Here is an 8,426-nt window from a genome sequence, read left to right on the forward strand (position 1 = left end):
TAGAGAATATCAGTGAAACAAAAAGCAGATTTTATAACAGCAGTAAAATTGATAAACTTCTAGGAAGACTGACAAGGATGAAAAGAGAAAAGATACAAATTAGCAGTAACAAGAATAAAACAGGAGATATCACAAATATAGGACAATAAAGAAATATGAACAACTTTTTGCTCATAAATTCAAAAACTTAAAAGAGACCAATTCCTCAAAATCTCAAAATTACAAAACATAATTAAGATGAAACTGAGAACTTGCATAGTCCTATAGCGATTAAAGAAATTAGATCTGAAATTTTAGAGATTTTCAAAAAGAAATCTTCAAACCCAGATGGTTTCACTGGGGAATTTTGCAAACATTTAAAAAATTAACACTAATTTAGCACAGTCTTATCCAGAAAGTAGTAGAGGAAGGAACACTCCCCAATTCATTTTATGAATCTAGTATTATTACCCTGATACTAAAAACAGACAAAAACAATATTAAAACAAAACAAAAATCCTACAGACCAGTATTTCTCATAAATTTAGATACAAAAATCCTCAACAAAATAGTATATCTAATTCAGCATGTGTTAAAAGAATTCTATAATGACCAATTTGGATTTATTTCAGGTATGCAAGGTTGATTCAACATTCAAACATCCATGTGTAATTTATCATATCAACAGGAGAAAAATCATAGGATCACATCAATTCATACATAAAAAAAGACTTAGACAAAATCCAACACCAATTTATGATTACAGCTCTCTAGGAAACTAGGAAAAGAGAACTTACTCAATTTAATAACCATCATCTAAAAAACCTACAGCTAACACCGTACTTGATGATGAAAAAGTGAATGCTTTCCCTCTATGGTCAGGAACAAGGATGTCCAGTTTCATCACTCTCATTCAGCATACTCCGGGAAGGTGAAGCCACTGCAATAAGGCTAGAAAAAGAAATAAAAGGCATACAGATTACAAAGGAAGAAATAAAGCTGTCTCTATTTGCAGATGACTTGATTGTCTACAGACAATATTCCATAAAATAAAAAAGACTTCCTAGAACCAAGAGGTTAGCTCAGCAAGGTCACAGGATAGAAGATCAACACACAAAAATCAATCATACTGGAACATGTGGAAGCCAAATTTAAAACTAAAAGTAAAAACACAATACCATTTACAGTTGCTCCAAAATAACTACTTAGGTATAAACATAAGTAAACATGTACAGGATCTGTATGCTGAATATTACAAAATGCTAATGAAAAAAATCAAAGAAGACCTGCACAAATTGAGAGACATCCCATTTTTATGGACTGAAAGACAGCATAGTAAAGATGATGTCGCTTCTCCCCAAATTGATTTATAGCTTTAAATCAAGTCCTATCAAAATCCCAGCAAAATATTTTGTAAACATATACAAGCTTATTCTAAATATATATATATATATATATATGGAAAGGAACAGGCCCTAGGATAGCTGAAAGAATCTTGAAAAAGAAGAATAAAGTAGGAGGAATCACCTTATTGGATATGAAGTCCAACTATTTTGCTACAGTAATCAAGATGGTGTGGTATCGGTGTGGGGTTAGACACTTAGATCAATGGAACAGCATAGAGAACCTAGAAATTGACCCACACAAATACACCCAACTAATTTTCAAAAAATTTTATTATAAATTATACAGAACATAAAAATTATGTTTTAACCATTTTTTAGGGTACAGTTCAGTAGCACTAAGTACATTCATATTGTTGTGTAACCATCACAACCATCTATCTCCAGAACGTTTTTTTCATATTGTTGTGTAACCATCACAACCATCTATCTCCAGAACGTTTTTTATCATCCCACACTGAGACTCTGTACTGATTCCTCCCTGCCCCTAGCCACTAGTAATCACTCTTCTACTTTCTTTCTCTATAAATTTGCCTATTCTAGTAACTGATTTTTGACAAAAGTACAAAAGCAATGCAATAGAAGAAAGATAGCCTTTTCAACAAAAGTTTAATTAAACTAAGATGGTAGGCATTTTTCTCCTTCTTTAGAGAGGTGGGGACAATCTTTTTAAAGTAACCGACCTAAAAGTCATTCCTGAATTAGAGTGGAGATCAGCAATGGTCTTTCAAACTCTTCTACCGCAGCATTCTAGTCTGGGGTGAAAAAATTAAACCGGGCAACTATCTTCTCTGATTTGCTTTTTTTTTAGGCCAGTAATTTGCAATGAAGTCAACCTTAGATAGTTTGCAAAGCATAAGGCAAGCTTAGAAATGTGGCATTAGGGCCGGCCCGGTGGCGCACTGGAGAGTGCGGCGGCGCTTCCGCTGAGGGTTCGGATCCCATGTGGAGACCGGTTCCTGCTCACTGGCTGAGCGCGGTGCAGGCGCAACACCGAGGGTTGCGATCCCGTTGCCGGTCCCCAGTACGTGCGCGACACCAAGGGTTGTGATCCCATTACCGGTCAGTAAAAAAGACAAAAAGGAAAAAAAAGAAATGTGGCATTAGCTGAGGAGAGAATGCCATTAAATTTTTGGCAAATATAGAGATGAAGCCTGACCTTTTTGTAACTGAGTCATGTGGCCTGTGACAAAGCATATTGAACATCCAGCTGCTCCTTGGCCAGCCTCGATGTGTCATAACAGTTATCTCCCTAAAACGGAGCTGGCAGTTGTGGATAGAATGGGCTGTATGTTGTCCCAGGTCATCAGAGTGTCCCATCTTGGTTTGGAATAGTCCCCTCTTCTCTGAACCTCAGCTGCTTGTCTGTGTCAAACAGAAAAAAACAACTGTTTTTGTCATAATTTCAGTTGTAATAAGGTTTTTGTGGGTGTATTTATTTCATCAAGCAGAGTGAATTTGTTGCCCTGTTGTTTAATATGAAAATTAACTTCAGATCATGAAAGAAAATTAAAATTATATTGCTGTCTCATTATTTTTAGTCATGGTTCATCAGAACACATTAAGATTCAGAACCAAAGATTATAAGAAATTGGAGGAAATATAGGTAAGCATTCTTTAATAATCTCTACTCCTAAATTCTCTGATGACTCTAAAAGAAACATGTTGCTGTTATTGTAAAGGTATTTTTCACAAGTTTCTTAAATAAAAATTCAAAATCCGTAAGTTTTTGTTGTTTTGGGTTTTTTTTAAATCTAATGTAAGAATAGCTGATGACTTTTCTAAAATATTCTCAAAATTTAAATGAGAATATTTTAATGTTGGTACGGAGTAGTTTTTGTTCTTTTAATAGTGACTCAAAATTGGAAAGTCTCTTTCTGGAGAGTCATGTAAAACAAAGACGAGGACATCATAAGAACTTTCAGAGGCATGATGCCCTTTTTGTCTAACTTCCTTCTCCCATCCCACGTTTATTCCTCCTACTTCCCTGGCAGTGGGGGGGGAGGAGGGTTGTCAAAAGAAAATTCCCCCTGCCTGGGCCTGTGGGTGTCCTCGCAGCCGATGCCCTGCACGGTCTCCCGTGCTCTGCTGGTGCCTGCGTCCTCTCTTGCCCAGTCCCGCTCTGTCCGTGCCTCAATTCTCTCCTGCATTGGCAGCTTTTTTCTCCCAACTGCATCGTTTCCGTGGGCACACGAAATGTTGGTCTTTTCTCTCATCTTCGCAAAAGTCTCTCCTGACCCCCTGCAACTCTACTCCCATTTCTCTGTTCCTCTTCCCCACTCTCTCTGGAAACCACTCCCAGGGAGCCTGGCCCCTCTGCACTTTCCAGGGTCGCTTTCGTTGAGCTCAGCAGGTAACTCACAGGCCGTGAAATTCAATCGCTCACCCTGTCTGCCTGGGTTATTTTTTCCTTCTTGGAAAAACGCCCTCTTCACCTGATTTTGAGGACTACCTAACCTTCTGACTTCCCCACCTTCGCTGACTGCTCAGCTGAGTCTCTCTTGCCTGTGGCTTCTTGTCCTGTCGCTTGTCACCCTCTCAGCGCGGCAGAGCTGCGGGCCTCGATCCTTGGAGACGCTTCTCTGATGACACTTCAGTGCACCTGTGAGCGGATGCCTCTCAGATTTGTGCCCCAGACCTCCCCCTGAACACCAAACATGCGTTGCCTTGGGGCCTTTGCGTTTGCCTTCTCCCAGATGCTCTCCCTCCAGGTGTCCCTGGCCTCTTTCAGGTCTCCGCCCATGCATCACCTTCTCCATGAGGCCTCCCTGCTGCCTCACGTGCTTTCCATGCCTGGTTGTTCTCTAATGTTCTTATCACCGTCAGACTTACTCTACCTTACACTTGTTTATTTGCTACGTGCCTTTTGCTGCTTTTGGAATGAAAGTGCCCTGAGGGCAAGTGGTTTTTACTGTCACTGCAACCCCTAGGATCGTGCCTAGCACATATAACTCTCAATAAATATTTGATGAATGAACGAATTAAGCAAGCAAGCAAATCTTGGTAGTTTTGTTTGAAACCTCAATATACATTTGAGACTCACTGTCGATGAAGACTTTCAAATGTGTTTGCCCCACGGAATGATCTTGTTGTTGTTATTTCTGCTTATGAGCATTACTTCCACAGTACAGAAACAGAACGACTCTTCCTAACATGAACTTGATTTTCATCTTTTCTAGCCCTGGTCAAGGTACCATCTGTAAAACTGTTAGAGGACTGTATTAGCACGTAAATGGTTAGTTTATACTAGAGACATATTCTTGCAGTGTTTTTCTAATTGGTGTAGTGAAGCTAGGAAACAATTTAGCTGTGGTTGGTATGTCTGTTTTTTCCACAATTTCACATGAGATTTATTTAAAGTACTTCATAGTCTTTAAGAAAGAAAAAAGGGAGGAAGGAAACAAGGAAGAAAGGGAGGGAGACTTTGCTAAAAACTTTAAAATCCGTCAACTTACTTTTGGCTGAGAGAACTATATTGGTCTCATCTGAACCTTACAAACACACATGTACACAGACACGTGCACACACACAGAAGTGTGCACTCTTGAAAACATTCTTAGATTTTCTTTCTTTCAGGACAGCATTGCTTGGATCCAGATGCTTATATATTGGATGTATGTCATGGAAATCCTCAAGCAGAATGGGTGATTAAACCCCAACCAAGTCTTTGAGATTCTCCAAGATGACTGCTATTGCATATTAAATGCCAAGGAGATCCTACATTAGGTGGAGAAAAGGCCACACTGCTTTTGATGTGTTTGTTCCCACAATCCTGTTGGTGTTTCTGGCCTGAGTGGTGGTGTCTCCCAGCATCACCAACATGAACTATGGAAGAGGAGCAGGTTCACCATTTGAGCTGAAGCCTTCTCATGACATTTCCTTGATAAAAGTAAAAAGGATGTGATCCTTCAAGAAAAAAGTTCAGTCTAGAATATGGAGCTCTAATCATTTCTAGTATTTTGACTTCTCAGCAGAAATGAACTTGACCCTCTAACTGGGGATAAGCAACATGTCTCTTTGCAGCCAATGCTACCAAACACGAAGGGTGAAAGAGACCCTTTTTTATACTTATATACATATATATTGACCTTTTTGAGCAAGAATGTCAGAAATAGCCTTAATTTCTGCCCTGCAAAATAATCTAGATTTACCTTCCAAAGAGAACCAGTTTCCAAAGTGAAACATACAATATTTATGTTCTGACTTGCTCTTGAATTGGAGGAGGAAGAACTTCTCTTTAAAGAAAACTGTATTGTTATGTATGTCATACTGTATTGTGATTGTCAGCATTCTGGTGCAAATGAACATTTCTGTATCATTGACTGTTGAAAATTGTTATTTTTAGTTTGTTCTCTTATGAGCACAGGTCCCCCCAGTGAAGCTTATTTTAACAAAGGGTGCCTTATACTTTCATAACCTTCTTTGAGCCCTGTTTTCTCACCATGTTTATAGTGCTCAATGACTGTCCACGTGCCAGACACAGATTTCTTTTCCTGATCAAATATACCATTTTTTTATATTTCACAGCTGTAGATATTTACTTCTGCAGTCCCAATTTTAAAACACAGAACTGCTTTTCTCCAAGAGTCCTGAAAAATACTATTATACCCGGGTTTTATAAGCTGTAAAAGCAGATTTTGCTTTCATTCATTAATCATAGACATGGCTTAGCACTGTGGATTGGCTTTAGGCTTTAAAATCAGATGGATTTTTTGTAAGCTGAAAACTGTCAAGATCTCACAGAGCCATTTTCCAGACCTGCTACTGGCCAGAATACACAGTCCCCACATTTCTATTTTAGAGCAAATCTAAAATGTGCCAAGAGACTGGGCAGCTCTCCCTTTCATCCTCTGACTACAGATGTAGCCCATCTAGGGTTAGCTAGAAATGGGGACAGAGTTCTCAGTTATCCCAGATGTGTACTTTAGCTTGGAATCCACAGATAACTCTCTCTTGCAATTCAAACAATAGACAAAGTTGCTCACAAAAGCAGAAAAAAAAATTTGGGGAGGGGTCTATTTACCAAATCTCAAAACATAATGTGATAATATTTTAAGCATGTATTTAGAAGAAGTCTTTTATATGCTATGTTATGCCTTGATGTCTATACAAAATATTGCCTGTATTCAACATGTAGATAATTGCATTTCTGGCCTTTAGGATTTTATTGTATTTTTATAGAAAACACAGTGATCCATTACTTTGATTTGTTTGGGAATTTTTATTTCCTTTGCCTGAAAACCCATTAGAAAGTATACATGCATTCTATAGGTTTATATTTATTCCTACATTTCACCAGTTTTCAAGTGTGGCTGATTGATGACATGTGAGTTCCCAGAGTTTAAAAAAAATGCTTTTATTATTTTTGCAATTCAAACAACAGGAGTAAACATCTTATTATATGTAGTTGCAGAGTCTCAAGGCATAAGATGGCAGTAATTTATGCCCATACGTGGGAGAAATTCTCCAAAGAGCTACCATACACACTTGCATGTTTATATGAAAACTGATTTTTCTCATTGTGTTTTCTCTAATTCCAGTAGTTATGTTCTGTTGTTTTCATATAGGTAAAACACAGATATGTTCATTTAAATTTTTATTTGGGAATTTTCACTTCTTTTGACTAAATGAAAACACATTAAAACCTATACATAAGTACTAAAGGCTTTAAGATTTACTCCAACTTGTGATCAGTTTTAAATGAATGGCTGATAGATGACACGTAAAATACAGTGTCTCCAAATTTTTTGTATTTTTATGTGGTTTTAGATGGAAACCTTTATGGGTAAAAGACAGTGTCTCCAAATTTTTTGTATTTTTATGTGGTTTTAGATGGAAAAGACTTAGCTGAGTCAATAACTTTAATCACTTCAATTTATTCAAGGATGTGTGACAACTTTCAAATAACTATATAGTATGGAAGGCCTTGTCAATACCAGTATCACTAGATATAGCTTTTATTCTTAGTCATAGGGTTAACTGTTTGATTAGAGAAGAATTTTTAGTAGACACACAGTCTAATATTTCTGTGGCTAAAAATGAATTTTGCTAATTTCATTCTTAAAGAATCCCCTGCAATTAAAACTCAAAAATGTCTGTCCCCTATGCATGTATTGAAAGAAACAACCCTATTAAGAGTTGTTTTAAAAAGTCCAGTAACCAGTCTGTAAAAATGAATAGTATATTTGCAAACAAAAGAAAGGTCATATATGGGGGCTTCTAAATGCTGTTCTTAATAGCGTCTCACCCTTACTCCATCCCAAGTGCTCTTGGTGTACAATTAAGAAAATAATATCCTTCAGGAAAGTATTAGAGGAAGTTAACATTTTAGGAACACGTCTTTGGAAAACCTCTTAGAGCTGGCTCATTTTTTCCTCCATTTTGCAAAAGAGGATTTCTTTGTTAAGCAGCTCACTTGGGGATACAATTTTTGGAGTCAGTGATCTTTGAACAAACTGGAATATTAATCCTTTACAATGAATATACAGCATAAACTACCTTACTTGCCTTTATTGGGAAAATATTACTGGACTTTAACAAGTTTTGTTGCAAACCATTCCTACATCTTATTAAGTCACTTCAGTTAGCTTTCAATGTACATTTAATAATATACATTTAATGATGTGAAATATTTTTAGAAAAGCTTGAAAACCAAAAAATACTCTGTGACTGTGATCTTTAGTATACTCTGAGAGAATTCGTGTCCCTTAGTCATTGTCTTATGTTTAACCATGTGGAGGTGCAGGTTTTTAGGAGTAGGGATTAATATTCATCTCTTCTTTCAGGCATTATCAATGGCTGCCCACGTGTTTCACTTGACTGAAAAGTAACATGAGATTAAAATGTCCCTTCCTAGCAAGCATATTTCAGCTGTTTTTACAAATGTTTTACTTGTCTGAAAAGACTATTTAATAAGGGATTAATAGTTCCTCTGACAGGCATTTTTCTACTGTTTTCCATAAATATGTCATTTACTAAAAAATAATGACATGGAAGTACATTCAAGTATTTTTAACAATTTTACACACACACACACACACACAC

The 8,426-nt window shown here is 37.1% G+C and overlaps 1 long non-coding RNA gene across 1 annotated transcript; it reads left to right on the plus strand.

The window, feature by feature from the left end:
* Positions 1-2,612: 2,612 nt before the first annotated feature.
* On the plus strand, positions 2,613-6,582 carry LOC103609432. The gene is made up of 2 exons (XR_552141.1): positions 2,613-2,988; positions 4,959-6,582. It is a non-coding gene; the product is annotated as an uncharacterized LOC103609432 (long non-coding RNA).
* The last annotated feature ends 1,844 nt before the right edge of the window (positions 6,583-8,426 follow it).

Source organism: Galeopterus variegatus, unplaced genomic scaffold (genome assembly GCF_000696425.1).
Source record: "Galeopterus variegatus unplaced genomic scaffold, G_variegatus-3.0.2 Scaffold9612, whole genome shotgun sequence".
Lineage (NCBI taxonomy): Eukaryota > Metazoa > Chordata > Mammalia > Dermoptera > Cynocephalidae > Galeopterus > Galeopterus variegatus.